This window comes from Salmo salar, chromosome ssa17 (assembly GCF_905237065.1).
Source record: "Salmo salar chromosome ssa17, Ssal_v3.1, whole genome shotgun sequence".
NCBI classification, from domain to species: Eukaryota; Metazoa; Chordata; class Actinopteri; order Salmoniformes; family Salmonidae; genus Salmo; species Salmo salar.
This window is the reverse complement of record NC_059458.1, coordinates 83822502-83845647: the sequence shown is the minus strand read 5'-3', so window position 1 is coordinate 83845647 and position 23146 is coordinate 83822502. Positions and strand designations below refer to the sequence as shown.

General features: G+C 45.4%; 1 protein-coding gene across 1 annotated transcript in view; it reads left to right on the top strand.

Moving 5' to 3' along the window:
- Positions 1–23146, top strand: part of LOC106599296 (ELKS/Rab6-interacting/CAST family member 1) — a 678087-nt gene that overhangs the window by 298097 nt on the left and 356844 nt on the right.

Here is a 23146-nt window from a genome sequence, read left to right as displayed (position 1 = left end):
GAGAGGAGTTAGAGAGAGGAACAGGAGAGGAGTTAGAGAGAGGAACAGGAGAGGTGTTAGAGAGAGGAACAGGAGAGGAGTTAGAGAGGAACAGGAGAGGAGTTAGAGAGACGAACAGGAGAGGAGTTAGAGAGAGGAACAGGAGAGGTGTTACAGAGAGGAACAGGAGAGGAGGTGGAGGGAAATGGAGAGAATGAGGACCAGCCTGTCTGTTACCTCCTTCACCAGCCTGTCTGTTACCTCCTTCACCAGCCTGTCTGTTACCTCCTTCACCAGCCTGTCTGTTACCTCCTCCACCAGCCTGTCTGTTACCTCCTTCACCAGCCTGTCTGTTACCTCCTTCACCAGCCTGTCTGTTACCTCCTTCACCAGCCTGTCTGTTACCTCCTTCACCAGCCTGTCTGTTACCTCCTCCACCAGCCTGTCTGTTACCTCCTCCACCAGCCTGTCTGTTACCTCCTCCACCAGCCTGTCTGTTACCTCCTTCACCAGCCTGTCTGTTACCTCCTTCACCAGCCTGTCTGTTACCTCCTCCACCAGCCTGTCTGTTACCTCCTTCACCAGCCTGTCTGTTACCTCCTCCACCAGCCTGTCTGTTACCTCCTCCACCAGCCTGTCTGTTACCTCCTCCAACAGCCTGTCTGTTACCTCCTCCACCAGCCTGTCTGTTACCTCCTCCACCAGCCTGTCTGTTACCTCCTCCCACCAGCCTGTCTGTTACCTCCTTCACCAGCCTGTCTGTTACCTCCTCCACCAGCCTGTCTGTTACCTCCTTCACCAGCCTGTCTGTTACCTCCTTCACCAGCCTGTCTGTTACCTCCTACCAGCCTGTCTGTTACCTCCTTCACCAGCCTGTCTGTTACCTCCTCCACCAGCCTGTCTGTTACCTCCTCCACCAGCCTGTCTGTTACCTCCTCCACCAGCCTGTCTGTTACCTCCTCCACCAGCCTGTCTGTTACCTCCTCCACCAGCCTGTCTGTTACCTCCTCCACCAGCCTGTCTGTTACCTCCTCCCACCAGCCTGTCTGTTACCTCCTCCACCAGCCTGTCTGTTACCTCCTTCACCAGCCTGTCTGTTACCTCCTCCACCAGCCTGTCTGTTACCTCCTCCACCAGCCTGTCTGTTACCTCCTCCACCAGCCTGTCTGTTACCTCCTCCACCAGCCTTTCTGTTACCTCCTCCACCAGCCTGTCTGTTACCTCCTTCACCAGCCTGTCTGTTACCTCCTCCACCAGCCTGTCTGTTACCTCCTCCACCAGCCTTTCTGTTACCTCCTCCACCAGCCTGTCTGTTACCTCCTTCACCAGCCTGTCTGTTACCTCCTCCACCAGCCTGTCTGTTACCTCCTTCACCAGCCTGTCTGTTACCTCCTCCACCAGCTTGTCTGTTACCTCCTCCACCAGCCTTTCTGTTACCTCCTCCACCAGCCTGTCTGTTACCTCCTCCACCAGCCTTTCTGTTACCTCCTCCACCAGCCTGTCTGTTACCTCCTTCACCAGCCTGTCTGTTACCTCCTCCACCAGCCTGTCTGTTACCTCCTTCACCAGCCTGTCTGTTACCTCCTCCACCAGCCTGTCTGTTACCTTCACCAGCTTGTCTGTTACCTCCTCCACCAGCCTGTCTGTTCTGTTCTGAGAAACTGTCCCTCTCTCCCTCCCTCATTTCTAAGGGCAGAAAGGTTGTTTGGGGCTGCGTGTCGTTTATTTCATGATGTGGTGGTAATTGGGGTGGATTGAGTAACTCCGTGCAAAGACAAATGGAGCTAAAAAATCAGCCATCAGAGTGGTGGCCAAAGGCAGAGATTTGGCTCTGAGAATGGATGGAGAGAAGGAATAAAAGAATGAAAGAGAGAAAGAAAGAGAGAAAGAAAGAAAGAAAGAAAGAAAGAAAGAAAGAAAGAAAGAAAGAAAGAAAGAAAGAAAGAGAGAGAGAGGGAGAAATGGAGAAGGAGACTAAATGCGATGTGGGGCGTCTGATCAAGGCTAGAGTATGAAGCATTGCGTGTTTGTCACAGAAACAGGAGGAATTGTGGGTTATTTTCAAAAAGCTGCTCACATCTGTCTGTGGCTCACATGGCTCAGAGGAGAACCCCGAGGCAACATAGATTCTAACCAGACAGGTGAAATCAATCCATGTGGAACCTCACTACTGCCCCCGTCAAGTCAAACTAAATGTCTGTCTGCTGTTTAATGCTGTCTGTCTTTCTTTGTCTTCCTGTCTGTCTGAATCTTTCTGTCTATCTGGCTTTCTGTCTATCTGGCTTTCTGTCTGTCTTCCTGTCTGTCTGAATCTGTCTGTCTGTCTGTCTGTCTGTCTGTCTGTCTGTCTGTCTGTCTGTCTGTCTGTCTGTCTGTCTGTCTGTCTGTCTGTCTGTCTGTCTCTGTCTGTCTGTCTGTCTGGCTCTCTGTCTATCTGGCTTTCTGTCTGTCTTCCTGCCTGTCTGAATCTTTCTGTCTATCTGTCTTCCTGTCTGTCTGAATCTTTCTGTCTATCTGGCTCTCTGTCTATCTGGCTTTCTGTCTGTCTTCCTGTCTGTCTGAATCTTTCTGTCTATCTGTCTTCCTGTCTGTCTGAATCTTTCTGTCTATCTGTCTTTCTGTCTCATCCTTTTCACTTCCTCTCTCTCTCTTCTTCTCTCTTTCTATCTTGTCTTTCTGCTCTAAATGCTGATGTCCTGTCTGTAGCACTTCACAGTAGACCTCCAAGAAAAACCTATTTTAGAATGTTTGTTCATGCTTACTAACCTAGCTCTCTGTTCTGTGTTTTCTCTCCTTGTCTCCCTCCTTCTTTCTCTCTCATGTTGCTCCTTCGCTTTTATATTTGCCCTGGAACGCTCCTCTCCTCTCTTCTCTACAGTTTTGCTTCAAGGTTAGTATTGCATATCTGTCCCCCTTCCTTCCGTTTTTACTCTAATCTGCCGTTGTTGTGAAAATGGCCTGGATGGTACTGGTGGTATACAGAGGATCGCCACCATGGCCTATTAATCGCTTTACCTTCCTTATCCTACCTCATTTACACACATTGTATATAGACTTTTTCTATTGTATTATTGACTGTATGTTTGTTTATTCCATATGTAACTCTGTGTTGTATGTTGTCGAACTGCTTTGCTTTATCTTGGCCAGGTCTCAATTGTAAATGAAAACGTGTTCTCAAGTAGCCTACCTGGTTAAATAAAAAAAATTAAAATACTCAACTACATCATCATAGAGATAATCAACCGTACATGTCCAAAACTTGAAGACCAACAGGAAGAGATCTATCCCTCTTCTTCACTACCTCACACGTGAAGTCCTCAGGCATTCTGTCTGACTGGTATGATGAAGTCCTCAGGCATTCTGTCTGACTGGTATGATGAAGTCCTCAGGCATTCTGACTGACTGGTATGATGAAGTCCTCAGGCATTCTGTCTTACTGGTATGATGAAGTCCTCAGGCATTCTGACTGACTGGTATGATGAAGTCCTCAGGCATTCTGTCTTACTGGTATGATGAAGTCCTCAGGCATTCTGTCTTACTGGTATGATGAAGTCCTCAGGCATTCTGTCTTACTGGTATGATGAAGTCCTCAGGCATTCTGTCTTACTGGTATGATGAAGTCCTCAGGCATTCTGTCTTACTGGTATGATGAAGTCCTCAGGCATTCTGTCTTACTGGTATGATGAAGTCCTCAGGCATTCTGTCTGACTGGTATGATGAAGTCCTCAGGCATTCTGTCTTACTGGTATGATGAAGTCCTCAGGCATTCTGTCTGACTGGTATGATGAAGTCCTCAGGCATTCTGACTGACTGGTATGATGAAGTCCTCAGGCATTCTGACTGACTGGTATGATGAAGTCCTCAGGCATTCTGTCTGACTGGTATGATGAAGTCCTCAGGCATTCTGACTGACTGGTATGATGAAGTCCTCAGGCATTCTGTCTGACTGGTATGATGAAGTCCTCAGGCATTCTGACTGACTGGTATGATGAAGTCCTCAGGCATTCTGACTGACTGGTATGATGAAGTCCTCAGGCATTCTGTCTTACTGGTATGATCAAGTCCTCAGCATTCCTGTCATCTGTTTTGACTTAAATCCTCCGGCATTCTCCCGTCTCCGTGATAAGTCCTCAGGCATTCTGTCGGCTGGTACATGTTGTCCTCACATTCTGTCCATTTCTGGTATGATGGGGTCCCCAGGCATTCTTGTCGACTGGTATGATGAAGTCCTCAGGCATTCTGTCTGACTGGTATGAAGTCCTCAGGCATTCTGTCTTACTGGTATGATGAAGTCCTCAGGCATTCTGTCTTACTGGTATGATGAAGTCCTCAGGCATTCTGTCTGACTGGTATGATGAAGTCCTCAGGCATTCTGTCTGACTGGTATGATGAAGTCCTCAGGCATTCTGTCTGACTGGTATGATGAAGTCCTCAGGCATTCTGACTGACTGGTATGATGAAGTCCTCAGGCATTCTGTCTGACTGGTATGATGAAGTCCTCAGGCATTCTGACTGACTGGTATGATGAAGTCCTCAGGCATTCTGTCTTACTGGTATGATGAAGTCCTCAGGCATTCTGTCTGACTGGTATGATGAAGTCCTCAGGCATTCTGTCTGACTGGTATGATGAAGTCCTCAGGCATTCTGTCTTACTGGTATGATGAAGTCCTCAGGCATTCTGTCTGACTGGTATGATGAAGTCCTCAGGCATTCTGTCTGACTGGTATGATGAAGTCCTCAGGCATTCTGTCTGACTGGTATGATGAAGTCCTCAGGCATTCTGTCTTACTGGTATGATGAAGTCCTCAGGCATTCTGTCTTACTGGTATGATGAAGTCCTCAGGCATTCTGACTGACTGGTATGATGAAGTCCTCAGGCATTCTGTCTTACTGGTATGATGAAGTCCTCAGGCATTCTGTCTTACTGGTATGATGAAGTCCTCAGGCATTCTGTCTGACTGGTATGATGAAGTCCTCAGGCATTCTGTCTGACTGGTATGATGAAACACAATAACAACATGCTACAAACTTCTCTTCACGACACCATTAAAGATGAGACCTGTGTGTGTGGTGTGGTGTGTCTGTGTGTCTGTGTGTGTGTGTGTGTGTGTGTGTGTGTGTGTGTGTGTGTGTGTGTGTGTGTGTGTGTGTGTGTGTGTGTGTGTGTGTGTTTGTCATCCTTATTGCTCTTCATTTCTTTATTAAATGTTTTTAGAAATGGTGTCTTTTCCTCCTGCGTGTTCCTCCTCAGCTTTTTTGTGTTGTTGTTACTCTCCAAGAAAACAAACCTAATGTTGCCTGGATAACTGGCACATTCTTTCCTGTTCTGTTCCTTTCTCTTCCTCCTTGTTTTAATCAGTGCTGAAGAACGTGTGCAACTAAAAAATGCAGCAATTTGATATCTCTTCTGACATCAAGGCCCCGTCTTGAAAAGGAATCCACGTCGCGACGCTATAATTAATTTCCCCAGACGTTACGGCTCTCTTTGAGCTCAGGGGCGTAGGAATTTGTCAACAAATGGTTGATAACAGAAGTGATGCCGCTGACGGCAGTGTCAAATCTAGCACCTCACTGTGTGGTGGTACTGAAAGCACCGAACAGCGCCTCTGTAGTGGGAGTGTTAATATCACCGAACAGCTCCTCTGTAGTGGGAGTGTTAATATTACTGAACAGCTCCTCTGTAGTGGGAGTGTTGGTATAACTGAACAGCTCCTCTGTAGTGGGAGTGTTAATATCACTGAACAGCTCCTCTGTAGTGGGAGTGTTGGTATAACTGAACAGCTCCTCTGTAGTGGGAGTGTTAATATCACTGAACAGCTCCTCTGTAGTGGGAGTGTTGGTATAACTGAACAGCTCCTCTGTAGTGGGAGTGTTGGTATCACTGAACAGCTCCTCTGTAGTGGGAGTGTTAATATCACTGAACAGCTCCTCTGTAGTGGGAGTGTTAATATCACTGAACAGCTCCTCTGTAGTGGGAGTGTTGGTATAACTGAACAGCTCCTCTGTAGTGGGAGTGTTGGTATAACTGAACAGCTCCTCTGTAGTGGGAGTGTTGGTATCACTGAACAGCTCCTCTGTAGTGGGAGTGTTAATATCACTGAACAGCTCCTCTGTAGTGGGAGTGTTAATATCACTGAACAGCTCCTCTGTAGTGGGAGTGTTAATATCACTGAACAGCTCCTCTGTAGTGGGAGTGTTAATATCACTGAACAGCTCCTCTGTAGTGGGAGTGTTAATATCACTGAACAGCTCCTCTGTAGTGGGAGTGTTAATATCACTGAACAGCTCCTCTGTAGTGGGAGTGTTAATATCACTGAACAGCTCCTCTGTAGTGGGAGTGTTAATATCACTGAACAGCTCCTCTGTAGTGGGAGTGTTAATATCACTGAACAGCTCCTCTGTAGTGGGAGTGTTAATATCACTGAACAGCTCCTCTGTAGTGGGAGTGTTAATATCACTGAACAGCTCCTCTGTAGTGGGAGTGTTAATATCACTGAACAGCTCCTCTGTAGTGGGAGTGTTAATATCACTGAACAGCTCCTCTGTAGTGGGAGTGTTAATATCACTGAACAGCTCCTCTGTAGTGGGAGTGTTAATATCACTGAACAGCTCCTCTGTAGTGGGAGTGTTAATATCACTGAACAGCTCCTCTGTAGTGGGAGTGTTAATATCACTGAACAGCTCCTCTGTAGTGGGAGTGTTAATATCACTGAACAGCTCCTCTGTAGTGGGAGTGTTAATATCACTGAACAGCTCCTCTGTAGTGGGAGTGTTAATATCACTGAACAGCTCCTCTGTAGTGGGAGTGTTAATATCACTGAACAGCTCCTCTGTAGTGGGAGTGTTAATATCACTGAACAGCTCCTCTGTAGTGGGAGTGTTAATATCACTGAACAGCTCCTCTGTAGTGGGAGTGTTAATATCACTGAACAGCTCCTCTGTAGTGGGAGTGTTAATATCACTGAACAGCTCCTCTGTAGTGGGAGTGTTAGTATCACTGAACAGCTCCTCTGTAGTGGGAGTGTTAATATCACTGAACAGCTCCTCTGTAGTGGGAGTGTTAATATCACTGAACAGCTCCTCTGTAGTGGGAGTGTTAATATCACTGAACAGCTCCTCTGTAGTGGGAGTGTTAATATCACTGAACAGCTCCTCTGTAGTGGGAGTGTTAATATCACTGAACAGCTCCTCTGTAGTGGGAGTGTTAATATCACTGAACAGCTCCTCTGTAGTGGGAGTGTTAATATCACTGAACAGCTCCTCTGTAGTGGGAGTGTTAATATCACTGAACAGCTCCTCTGTAGTGGGAGTGTTAATATCACTGAACAGCTCCTCTGTAGTGGGAGTGTTAATATCACTGAACAGCTCCTCTGTAGTGGGAGTGTTAATATCACTGAACAGCTCCTCTGTAGTGGGAGTGTTAATATCACTGAACAGCTCCTCTGTAGTGGGAGTGTTAATATCACTGAACAGCTCCTCTGTAGTGGGAGTGTTAATATCACTGAACAGCTCCTCTGTAGTGGGAGTGTTAATATCACTGAACAGCTCCTCTGTAGTGGGAGTGTTAATATCACTGAACAGCTCCTCTGTAGTGGGAGTGTTAATATCACTGAACAGCTCCTCTGTAGTGGGAGTGTTAATATCACTGAACAGCTCCTCTGTAGTGGGAGTGTTAATATCACTGAACAGCTCCTCTGTAGTGGGAGTGTTAATATCACTGAACAGCTCCTCTGTAGTGGGAGTGTTAATATCACTGAACAGCTCCTCTGTAGTGGGAGTGTTAATATCACTGAACAGCTCCTCTGTAGTGGGAGTGTTAATATCACTGAACAGCTCCTCTGTAGTGGGAGTGTTAATATCACTGAACAGCTCCTCTGTAGTGGGAGTGTTAATATCACTGAACAGCTCCTCTGTAGTGGGAGTGTTAATATCACTGAACAGCTCCTCTGTAGTGGGAGTGTTAATATCACTGAACAGCTCCTCTGTAGTGGGAGTGTTAATATCACTGAACAGCTCCTCTGTAGTGGGAGTGTTAATATCACTGAACAGCTCCTCTGTAGTGGGAGTGTTAATATCACTGAACAGCTCCTCTGTAGTGGGAGTGTTAATATCACTGAACAGCTCCTCTGTAGTGGGAGTGTTAATATCACTGAACAGCTCCTCTGTAGTGGGAGTGTTAATATCACTGAACAGCTCCTCTGTAGTGGGAGTGTTAATATCACTGAACAGCTCCTCTGTAGTGGGAGTGTTAATATCACTGAACAGCTCCTCTGTAGTGGGAGTGTTAATATCACTGAACAGCTCCTCTGTAGTGGGAGTGTTAATATCACTGAACAGCTCCTCTGTAGTGGGAGTGTTAATATCACTGAACAGCTCCTCTGTAGTGGGAGTGTTAATATCACTGAACAGCTCCTCTGTAGTGGGAGTGTTAATATCACTGAACAGCTCCTCTGTAGTGGGAGTGTTAATATCACTGAACAGCTCCTCTGTAGTGGGAGTGTTAATATCACTGAACAGCTCCTCTGTAGTGGGAGTGTTAATATCACTGAACAGCTCCTCTGTAGTGGGAGTGTTAATATCACTGAACAGCTCCTCTGTAGTGGGAGTGTTAATATCACTGAACAGCTCCTCTGTAGTGGGAGTGTTAATATCACTGAACAGCTCCTCTGTAGTGGGAGTGTTAATATCACTGAACAGCTCCTCTGTAGTGGGAGTGTTAGTATCACTGAACAGCTCCTCTGTAGTGGGAGTGTTAATATCACTGAACAGCTCCTCTGTAGTGGGAGTGTTAATATCACTGAACAGCTCCTCTGTAGTGGGAGTGTTAATATCACTGAACAGCTCCTCTGTAGTGGGAGTGTTAATATCACTGAACAGCTCCTCTGTAGTGGGAGTGTTAATATCACTGAACAGCTCCTCTGTAGTGGGAGTGTTAATATCACTGAACAGCTCCTCTGTAGTGGGAGTGTTAATATCACTGAACAGCTCCTCTGTAGTGGGAGTGTTAATATCACTGAACAGCTCCTCTGTAGTGGGAGTGTTAATATCACTGAACAGCTCCTCTGTAGTGGGAGTGTTAATATCACTGAACAGCTCCTCTGTAGTGGGAGTGTTAATATCACTGAACAGCTCCTCTGTAGTGGGAGTGTTAATATCACTGAACAGCTCCTCTGTAGTGGGAGTGTTGATATCACTGAACAGCTCCTCTGTAGTGGGAGTGTTAATATCACTGAACAGCTCCTCTGTAGTGGGAGTGTTAATATCACTGAACAGCTCCTCTGTAGTGGGAGTGTTAATATCACTGAACAGCTCCTCTGTAGTGGGAGTGTTAATATCACTGAACAGCTCCTCTGTAGTGGGAGTGTTGGTATCACTGAACAGCTCCTCTGTAGTGGGAGTGTTAATATCACTGAACAGCTCCTCTGTAGTGGGAGTGTTAATATCACTGAACAGCTCCTCTGTAGTGGGAGTGTTAATATCACTGAACAGCTCCTCTGTAGTGGGAGTGTTAATATCACTGAACAGCTCCTCTGTAGTGGGAGTGTTAATATCACTGAACAGCTCCTCTGTAGTGGGAGTGTTAATATCACTGAACAGCTCCTCTGTAGTGGGAGTGTTAATATCACTGAACAGCTCCTCTGTAGTGGGAGTGTTAATATCACTGAACAGCTCCTCTGTAGTGGGAGTGTTGGTATCACTGAACAGCTCCTCTGTAGTGGGAGTGTTAGTATCACTGAACAGCTCCTCTGTAGTGGGAGTGTTAATATCACTGAACAGCTCCTCTGTAGTGGGAGTGTTGGTATCACTGAACAGCTCCTCTGTAGTGGGAGTGTTAATATCACTGAACAGCTCCTCTGTAGTGGGAGTGTTAATATCACTGAACAGCTCCTCTGTAGTGGGAGTGTTGGTATCACTGAACAGCTCCTCTGTAGTGGGAGTGTTAATATCACTGAACAGCTCCTCTGTAGTGGGAGTGTTAATATCACTGAACAGCTCCTCTGTAGTGGGAGTGTTAATATCACTGAACAGCTCCTCTGTAGTGGGAGTGTTGGTATCACTGAACAGCTCCTCTGTAGTGGGAGTGTTAATATCACTGAACAGCTCCTCTGTAGTGGGAGTGTTAATATCACTGAACAGCTCCTCTGTAGTGGGAGTGTTGGTATCACTGAACAGCTCCTCTGTAGTGGGAGTGTTAATATCACTGAACAGCTCCTCTGTAGTGGGAGTGTTGGTATCACTGAACAGCTCCTCTGTAGTGGGAGTGTTAATATCACTGAACAGCTCCTCTGTAGTGGGAGTGTTGGTATCACTGAACAGCTCCTCTGTAGTGGGAGTGTTAATATCACTGAACAGCTCCTCTGTAGTGGGAGTGTTAATATCACTGAACAGCTCCTCTGTAGTGGGAGTGTTAATATCACTGAACAGCTCCTCTGTAGTGGGAGTGTTGGTATCACTGAACAGCTCCTCTGTAGTGGGAGTGTTAATATCACTGAACAGCTCCTCTGTAGTGGGAGTGTTAGTATCACTGAACAGCTCCTCTGTAGTGGGAGTGTTAGTATCACTGAACAGCTCCTCTGTAGTGGGAGTGTTAATATCACTGAACAGCTCCTCTGTAGTGGGAGTGTTGGTATCACTGAACAGCTCCTCTGTAGTGGGAGTGTTAATATCACTGAACAGCTCCTCTGTAGTGGGAGTGTTGGTATCACTGAACAGCTCCTCTGTAGTGGGAGTGTTAATATCACTGAACAGCTCCTCTGTAGTGGGAGTGTTAATATCACTGAACAGCTCCTCTGTAGTGGGAGTGTTAATATCACTGAACAGCTCCTCTGTAGTGGGAGTGTTAATATCACTGAACAGCTCCTCTGTAGTGGGAGTGTTAATATCACTGAACAGCTCCTCTGTAGTGGGAGTGTTAATATCACTGAACAGCTCCTCTGTAGTGGGAGTGTTGGTATCACTGAACAGCTCCTCTGTAGTGGGAGTGTTAATATCACTGAACAGCTCCTCTGTAGTGGGAGTGTTGGTATCACTGAACAGCTCCTCTGTAGTGGGAGTGTTAATATCACTGAACAGCTCCTCTGTAGTGGGAGTGTTAATATCACTGAACAGCTCCTCTGTAGTGGGAGTGTTAATATCACTGAACAGCTCCTCTGTAGTGGGAGTGTTGGTATCACTGAACAGCTCCTCTGTAGTGGGAGTGTTAATATCACTGAACAGCTCCTCTGTAGTGGGAGTGTTAGTATCACTGAACAGCTCCTCTGTAGTGGGAGTGTTAATATCACTGAACAGCTCCTCTGTAGTGGGAGTGTTAATATCACTGAACAGCTCCTCTGTAGTGGGAGTGTTAATATCACTGAACAGCTCCTCTGTAGTGGGAGTGTTGGTATCACTGAACAGCTCCTCTGTAGTGGGAGTGTTAATATCACTGAACAGCTCCTCTGTAGTGGGAGTGTTAATATCACTGAACAGCTCCTCTGTAGTGGGAGTGTTAATATCACTGAACAGCTCCTCTGTAGTGGGAGTGTTAATATCACTGAACAGCTCCTCTGTAGTGGGAGTGTTAATATCACTGAACAGCTCCTCTGTAGTGGGAGTGTTAATATCACTGAACAGCTCCTCTGTAGTGGGAGTGTTAATATCACTGAACAGCTCCTCTGTAGTGGGAGTGTTAATATCACTGAACAGCTCCTCTGTAGTGGGAGTGTTGGTATCACTGAACAGCTCCTCTGTAGTGGGAGTGTTAATATCACTGAACAGCTCCTCTGTAGTGGGAGTGTTGGTATCACTGAACAGCTCCTCTGTAGTGGGAGTGTTAATATCACTGAACAGCTCCTCTGTAGTGGGAGTGTTAATATCACTGAACAGCTCCTCTGTAGTGGGAGTGTTAATATCACTGAACAGCTCCTCTGTAGTGGGAGTGTTAATATCACTGAACAGCTCCTCTGTAGTGGGAGTGTTAATATCACTGAACAGCTCCTCTGTAGTGGGAGTGTTAATATCACTGAACAGCTCCTCTGTAGTGGGAGTGTTAATATCACTGAACAGCTCCTCTGTAGTGGGAGTGTTGATATCACTGAACAGCTCCTCTGTAGTGGGAGTGTTGGTATCACTGAACAGCTCCTCTGTAGTGGGAGTGTTAATATCACTGAACAGCTCCTCTGTAGTGGGAGTGTTAATATCACTGAACAGCTCCTCTGTAGTGGGAGTGTTGGTATCACTGAACAGCTCCTCTGTAGTGGGAGTGTTAATATCACTGAACAGCTCCTCTGTAGTGGGAGTGTTAATATCACTGAACAGCTCCTCTGTAGTGGGAGTGTTAATATCACTGAACAGCTCCTCTGTAGTGGGAGTGTTGGTATCACTGAACAGCTCCTCTGTAGTGGGAGTGTTAATATCACTGAACAGCTCCTCTGTAGTGGGAGTGTTGATATCACTGAACAGCTCCTCTGTAGTGGGAGTGTTAATATCACTGAACAGCTCCTCTGTAGTGGGAGTGTTGGTATCACTGAACAGCTCCTCTGTAGTGGGAGTGTTAATATCACTGAACAGCTCCTCTGTAGTGGGAGTGTTGGTATCACTGAACAGCTCCTCTGTAGTGGGAGTGTTAATATCACTGAACAGCTCCTCTGTAGTGGGAGTGTTAATATCACTGAACAGCTCCTCTGTAGTGGGAGTGTTAATATCACTGAACAGCTCCTCTGTAGTGGGAGTGTTAATATCACTGAACAGCTCCTCTGTAGTGGGAGTGTTAATATCACTGAACAGCTCCTCTGTAGTGGGAGTGTTAATATCACTGAACAGCTCCTCTGTAGTGGGAGTGTTAATATCACTGAACAGCTCCTCTGTAGTGGGAGTGTTAATATCACTGAACAGCTCCTCTGTAGTGGGAGTGTTGGTATCACTGAACAGCTCCTCTGTAGTGGGAGTGTTGGTATCACTGAACAGCTCCTCTGTAGTGGGAGTGTTAATATCACTGAACAGCTCCTCTGTAGTGGGAGTGTTAATATCACTGAACAGCTCCTCTGTAGTGGGAGTGTTGATATCACTGAACAGCTCCTCTGTAGTGGGAGTGTTAATATCACTGAACAGCTCCTCTGTAGTGGGAGTGTTGGTATCACTGAACAGCTCCTCTGTAGTGGGAGTGTTAATATCACTGAACAGCTCCTCTGTAGTGGGAGTGTTGGTATCACTGAACAGCTCCTCTGTAGTGGGAGTGTTAATATCACTGAACAGCTCCTCTGTAGTGGGAGTGTTGGTATCACTGAACAGCTCCTCTGTAGTGGGAGTGTTAATATCACTGAACAGCTCCTCTGTAGTGGGAGTGTTAATATCACTGAACAGCTCCTCTGTAGTGGGAGTGTTGGTATCACTGAACAGCTCCTCTGTAGTGGGAGTGTTAATATCACTGAACAGCTCCTCTGTAGTGGGAGTGTTGGTATCACTGAACAGCTCCTCTGTAGTGGGAGTGTTAATATCACTGAACAGCTCCTCTGTAGTGGGAGTGTTGGTATCACTGAACAGCTCCTCTGTAGTGGGAGTGTTAATATCACTGAACAGCTCCTCTGTAGTGGGAGTGTTGATATCACTGAACAGCTCCTCTGTAGTGGGAGTGTTAATATCACTGAACAGCTCCTCTGTAGTGGGAGTGTTAATATCACTGAACAGCTCCTCTGTAGTGGGAGTGTTAATATCACTGAACAGCTCCTCTGTAGTGGGAGTGTTAATATCACTGAACAGCTCCTCTGTAGTGGGAGTGTTGGTATCACTGAACAGCTCCTCTGTAGTGGGAGTGTTAATATCACTGAACAGCTCCTCTGTAGTGGGAGTGTTAGTATCACTGAACAGCTCCTCTGTAGTGGGAGTGTTAATATCACTGAACAGCTCCTCTGTAGTGGGAGTGTTAATATCACTGAACAGCTCCTCTGTAGTGGGAGTGTTGGTATCACTGAACAGCTCCTCTGTAGTGGGAGTGTTAATATCACTGAACAGCTCCTCTGTAGTGGGAGTGTTAATATCACTGAACAGCTCCTCTGTAGTGGGAGTGTTAATATCACTGAACAGCTCCTCTGTAGTGGGAGTGTTAATATCACTGAACAGCTCCTCTGTAGTGGGAGTGTTAATATCACTGAACAGCTCCTCTGTAGTGGGAGTGTTAATATCACTGAACAGCTCCTCTGTAGTGGGAGTGTTAATATCACTGAACAGCTCCTCTGTAGTGGGAGTGTTAATATCACTGAACAGCTCCTCTGTAGTGGGAGTGTTGGTATCACTGAACAGCTCCTCTGTAGTGGGAGTGTTGGTATCACTGAACAGCTCCTCTGTAGTGGGAGTGTTAGTATCACTGAACAGCTCCTCTGTAGTGGGAGTGTTAATATCACTGAACAGCTCCTCTGTAGTGGGAGTGTTGGTATCACTGAACAGCTCCTCTGTAGTGGGAGTGTTAATATCACTGAACAGCTCCTCTGTAGTGGGAGTGTTAATATCACTGAACAGCTCCTCTGTAGTGGGAGTGTTGGTATCACTGAACAGCTCCTCTGTAGTGGGAGTGTTAATATCACTGAACAGCTCCTCTGTAGTGGGAGTGTTGGTATCACTGAACAGCTCCTCTGTAGTGGGAGTGTTAATATCACTGAACAGCTCCTCTGTAGTGGGAGTGTTGGTATCACTGAACAGCTCCTCTGTAGTGGGAGTGTTAATATCACTGAACAGCTCCTCTGTAGTGGGAGTGTTAATATCACTGAACAGCTCCTCTGTAGTGGGAGTGTTGGTATCACTGAACAGCTCCTCTGTAGTGGGAGTGTTAATATCACTGAACAGCTCCTCTGTAGTGGGAGTGTTGGTATCACTGAACAGCTCCTCTGTAGTGGGAGTGTTAATATCACTGAACAGCTCCTCTGTAGTGGGAGTGTTAATATCACTGAACAGCTCCTCTGTAGTGGGAGTGTTGGTATCACTGAACAGCTCCTCTGTAGTGGGAGTGTTAATATCACTGAACAGCTCCTCTGTAGTGGGAGTGTTGATATCACTGAACAGCTCCTCTGTAGTGGGAGTGTTAATATCACTGAACAGCTCCTCTGTAGTGGGAGTGTTAATATCACTGAACAGCTCCTCTGTAGTGGGAGTGTTGGTATCACTGAACAGCTCCTCTGTAGTGGGAGTGTTAATATCACTGAACAGCTCCTCTGTAGTGGGAGTGTTAATATCACTGAACAGCTCCTCTGTAGTGGGAGTGTTGGTATCACTGAACAGCTCCTCTGTAGTGGGAGTGTTAATATCACTGAACAGCTCCTCTGTAGTGGGAGTGTTGGTATCACTGAACAGCTCCTCTGTAGTGGGAGTGTTGGTATCACTGAACAGCTCCTCTGTAGTGGGAGTGTTAATATCACTGAACAGCTCCTCTGTAGTGGGAGTGTTAATATCACTGAACAGCTCCTCTGTAGTGGGAGTGTTAATATCACTGAACAGCTCCTCTGTAGTGGGAGTGTTAATATCACTGAACAGCTCCTCTGTAGTGGGAGTGTTGGTATCACTGAACAGCTCCTCTGTAGTGGGAGTGTTAATATCACTGAACAGCTCCTCTGTAGTGGGAGTGTTGGTATCACTGAACAGCTCCTCTGTAGTGGGAGTGTTAATATCACTGAACAGCTCCTCTGTAGTGGGAGTGTTAATATCACTGAACAGCTCCTCTGTAGTGGGAGTGTTAATATCACTGAACAGCTCCTCTGTAGTGGGAGTGTTGGTATCACTGAACAGCTCCTCTGTAGTGGGAGTGTTAATATCACTGAACAGCTCCTCTGTAGTGGGAGTGTTAATATCACTGAACAGCTCCTCTGTAGTGGGAGTGTTAATATCACTGAACAGCTCCTCTGTAGTGGGAGTGTTGATATCACTGAACAGCTCCTCTGTAGTGGGAGTGTTGGTATCACTGAACAGCTCCTCTGTAGTGGGAGTGTTAGTATCACTGAACAGCTCCTCTGTAGTGGGAGTGTTAATATCACTGAACAGCTCCTCTGTAGTGGGAGTGTTGGTATCACTGAACAGCTCCTCTGTAGTGGGAGTGTTAATATCACTGAACAGCTCCTCTGTAGTGGGAGTGTTGGTATCACTGAACAGCTCCTCTGTAGTGGGAGTGTTAATATCACTGAACAGCTCCTCTGTAGTGGGAGTGTTGGTATCACTGAACAGCTCCTCTGTAGTGGGAGTGTTAATATCACTGAACAGCTCCTCTGTAGTGGGAGTGTTAATATCACTGAACAGCTCCTCTGTAGTGGGAGTGTTGGTATCACTGAACAGCTCCTCTGTAGTGGGAGTGTTAATATCACTGAACAGCTCCTCTGTAGTGGGAGTGTTGGTATCACTGAACAGCTCCTCTGTAGTGGGAGTGTTAATATCACTGAACAGCTCCTCTGTAGTGGGAGTGTTAATATCACTGAACAGCTCCTCTGTAGTGGGAGTGTTAATATCACTGAACAGCTCCTCTGTAGTGGGAGTGTTAATATCACTGAACAGCTCCTCTGTAGTGGGAGTGTTAATATCACTGAACAGCTCCTCTGTAGTGGGAGTGTTAATATCACTGAACAGCTCCTCTGTAGTGGGAGTGTTAATATCACTGAACAGCTCCTCTGTAGTGGGAGTGTTAATATCACTGAACAGCTCCTCTGTAGTGGGAGTGTTGGTATCACTGAACAGCTCCTCTGTAGTGGGAGTGTTGGTATCACTGAACAGCTCCTCTGTAGTGGGAGTGTTAATATCACTGAACAGCTCCTCTGTAGTGGGAGTGTTAATATCACTGAACAGCTCCTCTGTAGTGGGAGTGTTGGTATCACTGAACAGCTCCTCTGTAGTGGGAGTGTTAATATCACTGAACAGCTCCTCTGTAGTGGGAGTGTTAATATCACTGAACAGCTCCTCTGTAGTGGGAGTGTTGGTATCACTGAACAGCTCCTCTGTAGTGGGAGTGTTAATATCACTGAACAGCTCCTCTGTAGTGGGAGTGTTGGTATCACTGAACAGCTCCTCTGTAGTGGGAGTGTTAATATCACTGAACAGCTCCTCTGTAGTGGGAGTGTTGGTATAACTGAACAGCTCCTCTGTAGTGGGAGTGTTAATATCACTGAACAGCTCCTCTGTAGTGGGAGTGTTAATATCACTGAACAGCTCCTCTGTAGTGGGAGTGTTGGTATCACTGAACAGCTCCTCTGTAGTGGGAGTGTTAATATCACTGAACAGCTCCTCTGTAGTGGGAGTGTTGGTATCACTGAACAGCTCCTCTGTAGTGGGAGTGTTAATATCACTGAACAGCTCCTCTGTAGTGGGAGTGTTAATATCACTGAACAGCTCCTCTGTAGTGGGAGTGTTGGTATCACTGAACAGCTCCTCTGTAGTGGGAGTGTTAATATCACTGAACAGCTCCTCTGTAGTGGGAGTGTTGGTATCACTGAACAGCTCCTCTGTAGTGGGAGTGTTAATATCACTGAACAGCTCCTCTGTAGTGGGAGTGTTAATATCACTGAACAGCTCCTCTGTAGTGGGAGTGTTAATATCACTGAACAGCTCCTCTGTAGTGGGAGTGTTGGTATCACTGAACAGCTCCTCTGTAGTGGGAGTGTTAATATCACTGAACAGCTCCTCTGTAGTGGGAGTGTTAATATCACTGAACAGCTCCTCTGTAGTGGGAGTGTTGGTATCACTGAACAGCTCCTCTGTAGTGGGAGTGTTAATATCACTGAACAGCTCCTCTGTAGTGGGAGTGTTAATATCACTGAACAGCTCCTCTGTAGTGGGAGTGTTGGTGTGCATTTGTGTCTACTGGATGAGAAAGCATCACTACTTTCCCAGTTTAGTTTCTCATAATATCAGAGCCTATATTACCTTAGCTGGTTATTATATTATTACCTTAGCGGGTTATTAGATTATTACCTTAGCTGGTTATTATATTATTACCTTAGCTGGTTATTAGATTATTATCTTAGCTGGTTATTATATTATTACCTTAGCTGGTTATTATATTATTACCTTAGCTGGTTATTATATTATTACCTTAGCTGGTTATTATATTATTACCTTAGCTGGTTATTATATTATTACCTTAGCTGGTTATTATATTATTACCTTAGCTGGTTATTATATTATTACCTTAGCTGGTTATTATATTATTACCTTAGCTGGTTATTATATTATTAGTTGGTTATTATATTATTACCTTAGCTGGTTATTAGATTATTACCTTAGCTGGTTATTATATTATTACCTTAGCTGGTTATTATATTATTACCTTAGCTGGTTATTAGATTATTACCTTAGCTGGTTATTATATTATTACCTTAGCTGGTTATTAGATTATTAGCTGGTTATTAGATTATTACCTTAGCTGGTTATTATATTATTACCTTAGCTGGTTATTAGATTATTACCTTAGCTGGTTATTAGATTATTACCGTAGCTGGTTATTATATTATTACCTTAGCTGGTTATTATATTATTACCTTAGCTGGTTATTATATTATTAGCTGGTTATTATATTATTACCTTAGTGGGTTATTATATTATTACCTTAGCGGGTTATTATATTATTACCTTAGCTGGTTATTCGATTATTACCTTAGCTGGTTATTATATTATTACCTTAGCTGGTTATTATATTATTATCTTAGCTGGTTATTAGATTATTACCTTAGCGGGTTATTATATTATTACCTTAGCTGGTTATTATATTATTACCTTAGCTGGTTATTATATTATTAGTTGGTTATTATATTATTACCTTAGCTGGTTATTAGATTATTACCTTAGCTGGTTATTATATTATTACCTTAGCTGGTTATTATATTATTACCTTAGCTGGTTATTAGATTATTACCTTAGCTGGTTATTATATTATTACCTTAGCTGGTTATTAGATTATTACCTTAGCTGGTTATTAGATTATTACCGTAGCTGGTTATTATATTATTACCTTAGCTGGTTATTATATTATTACCTTAGCTGGTTATTATATTATTAGCTGGTTATTATATTATTACCTTAGTGGGTTATTATATTATTACCTTAGCGGGTTATTATATTATTACCTTAGCTGGTTATTCGATTATTACCTTAGCTGGTTATTATATTATTACCTTAGCTGGTTATTATATTATTATCTTAGCTGGTTATTAGATTATTACCTTAGCGGGTTATTATATTATTACCTTAGCTGGTTATTATACACTGCTCAAAAAAATAAAGGGAACACTTAAACAACACAATGTAACTCCAAGTCAATCACACTTCTGTGAAATCAAACTGTCCACTTAGGAAGCAACACTGATTGACAATAAATTTCACATGCTGTTGTGCAAATGGAATAGACAACAGGTGGAAATTATAGGCAATTAGCAAGACACCCCCAATAACGGAGTGGTTCTGCAGGTGGGAACCACAGACCACTTCTCAGTTCCTATGTTTCCTGGCTGATGTTTTGGTCACTTTTGAATGCTGGCGGTGCTTTCACTCTAGTGGTAGCATGAGACGGAGTCTACAACCCACACAAGTGGCTCAGGTAGTGCAGCTCATCCAGGATGGCACATCAATGCGAGCTGTGGCAAGAAGGTTTGTTGTGTCTGTCAGCATAGTGTCCAGAGCATGGAGGCGCTACCAGGAGACAGGCCAGTACATCAGGAGACGTGGAGGAGGCCGTAGGAGGGCAACAACCCAGCAGCAGGACCGCTACCTCCGCCTTTGTGCAAGGAGGAGCAGGAGAAGCACTGCCAGAGCCCTGCAAAATGACCTCCAGCAGGCCACAAATGTGCATGTGTCTGCTCAAATGGTCAGAAACAGACTCCATGAGGGTGGTATGAGGGCCTGACGTCCACAGGTGGGGGTTATGCTTACAGCCCAACACCGTGCAGGACGTTTGGCATTTGCCAGAGAACACCAAGATTGGCAAATTCGCCACTTGCGCCCTGTGCTCTTCACAGATGATAGCAGGTTCACACTGAGCACATGTGACAGAGTCTGGAGACGCCGTGGAGAATGTTCTGCTGCCTGCAACATCCTCCAGCATGACCGGTTTGGCGGTGGGTCAGTCATGGTGTGGGGTGGCATTTCTTTGGGGGGCCGCACAGCCCTCCATGTGCTCGCCAGAGGTAGCCTGACTGCCATTAGTTACCGAGATGAGATCCTCAGGCCCCTTGTGAGACCATATGCTGGTGCGGTTGGCCCTGGGTTCCTCCTAATGCAAGACAATGCTAGACCTCATGTGGCTGGAGTGTGTCAGCAGTTCCTGCAAGAGGAAGGCATTGATGCTATGGACTGGCCCGCCCGTTCCCCAGACCTGAATCCAATTGAGCACATCTGGGACATCATGTCTCGCTCCATCCACCAACGCCACATTGCACCACAGACTGTCCAGGACTTGGCGGATGCTTTAGTCCAGGTCTGGGAGGAGATCCCTCAGGAGACCATCCGCCACCTCATCAGGAGCATGCCCAGGCGTTGTAGGGAGGTCATACAGGCACGTGGAGGCCACACACACTACTGAGCCTCATTTTGACTTGTTTTAAGGACATTACATCAAAGTTGGATCAGCCTGTAGTGTGGTTTTCCACTTTAATTTTGAGTGTGACTCCAAATCCAGACCTCCATGGGTTGATAAATTAGATTTCCATTGATTATTTTTGTGTGATTTTGTTGTCAGCACATTCAAATATGTAAAGAAAAAAGTATTTAATAAGATTATTTCATTCATTCAGATCTAGGATGTGTTATTTTAGTGTTCCCTTTATTTTTTTGAGCAGTATATTATTATCTTAGCTGGTTATTATATTATTAATTTAGCTGGTTATTATATTATTACCTTGGCTGGTTATTATATTATTACCTTGGCTGGTTATTAGATTATTATCTTAGCTGGTTATTATATTATTACCATAGCTGGTTATTATATTATTACCTCCACTGGTTATTAGATTATTATCTTAGCTGGTTATTAGATTATTACCTTAGCTGGTTATTAGATTATTATCTTAGCTGGTTATTATATTATTATCTTAGCTGGTTATTATATTATTACCTTGGCTGGTTATTATATTATTACCTTGGCTGGTTATTAGATTATTATCTTAGCTGGTTATTATATTATTACCTTAGCTGGTTATTATATTATTAGCTGGTTATTATATTATTAGCTGGTTATTACATTATTACCTTAGCTGGTTATTAGATTATTACCTTAGCTGGTTATTACATTATTATCTTAGCTGGTTATTATATTATTATCTTAGCTGGTTATTATATTATTATTTTAGCTGGTTATTAGATTATTACCTTAGCTGGTTATTAGATTATTATCTTAGCTGGATGCATTTGAGGTCATATTATTTGTATTGCCTTTGTGACATGCTCCATCAGTCTGTCAGTGCTGGGGAGGGGAAGGCCATGTCTGCTTCTGAAATGGCATTCTATTCCCTATGTAGTGCGCTACTTTTGACCAAGGCCCATGGGGCCCTATAAAGGTAATATAGTGCCATTTGGGACACAGCCCATGTCTTTGTGGTTCCACAGTGATCCAGGGAGGTCTGTGTCTGTTTCCAGCCCCAGCCAAAGCTCACCGTAGGCAGCCTGGATCTGCTGAGCACGTCCCTGTCTCTGGATGTGGTGCAATCGTCGGTCGGGTCTTTTTCCGTTAGCCTTGGCTGGGGCTGAACATGTCGGCCTGGTCTGGTTGGTCCCGTTAGCCTTGGCTGGGGCTGAACATGTCAGCCTGGTCTGGTTGGTCCCGTTAGCCTTGGCTGGGGCAGAACATGTCGGCCTGGTCTGGTTGGTCCCGTTAGCCTTGGCTGGGGCAGAACATGTCGGCCTGGTCTGGTTGGTCTGAGGCTACACCACCGTGTGCTACCAGATTAGCCAGCCAGGGTAGGGGGCAGTGTGTGTTGCCTTCCCACAGCCTACCTCTTTGCTCCACCTCTGCCATAACATAGATGTTACTGTTACAGCCACTGCCTCTGAGGAACAGCAGGCCAAGTCCACACGTTAGAGGGCAGTGGTCCAAGCTCTGGCCCCAGCTCTCTGGCAATGTAGCACATCGATCCCTGTAACCTATCCCATCTCCACCCTGGTTCACCCACCCTGGTTCACCCTACCCTTCCCTGGGCCTGAGAACACCCAGCTAACAACACACCATGGCTGGGTTCCTCTGTTTATCCTCAGCCTCCCCCTTCCAGAGCTTTCTGTAGCATCCGTGCCAATGCTAACCGCTAACCACAACGCCACGGGTCGGATCGTTCGAGTTCTGCCGTGTTGTCCAATCAGGCTTTAGTCTGCCTCAGCTGTGTGAGAATAGAACACTCCCGCGTGGACGAGGCGGGAAAGGAAATCAATGGATGCGTCCCAAATAGCATCCTCTTCCCTTCATAGTGCACTAAGTTTAACTAGAACACTATGGGCCATGGTCAAAAGAAGTGCACTACATAAGGATTAGAGTAGCAATTGGGACGCGTCGGTTCTTTCACCTTGGCCCCGGCACTCGAGCGTTCATCTTTACGACACCGACCGCTCCCTGGCAACGCTAGCTAAACGCCAACGCCAGGCCCAGCCAATGAGGCCAGTGTCAGCGTCCTACTAGCCAATGTAAAGACCCCGGGTCGTAGAGAGAGGGGAAAGGAACACAACCATCAACAATCTTCTGACTGACATTCTGGGGGAAGCGTGTGCCTGTGGCTTTAGCTGTAATGCTGGTCTTACTTTGCGTCCCAAATGACACCCTATTCCAAATGTAGTTCACTACTGTTGACCAGGGCCCGTAGGGTAGTGCACTATATAGGGAATAGGGTGGTATTTTGGAATGTGGTTTGTCTTTGATGGTGCAGGTCATGCTTTTATGAGAGCCAAACAGTCGATGTCCTTAGTTGACTTTGTGCTGTTTATCCAATTTTGGGCTTTGAGCGTGGGATGGGGTGTGTGTGTGTGTGTGTGTGTGTGTGTGTGTGTGTGTGTGTGTGTGTGTGTGTGTGTGTGTGTGTGTGTGTGTGTGTGAGGGGGAGGGGGGGTACACAGTCAGAACCAGCCCTGTCAGAGCTTTAGCCCACGTTTTTAGGGGGGAAATCAGACATTTAGATACTGAGACCAACAGATATGAAAGACCTACACTGTAGCCATCATCCCCTCAACTCCTCTCCCCTCCTCTCCT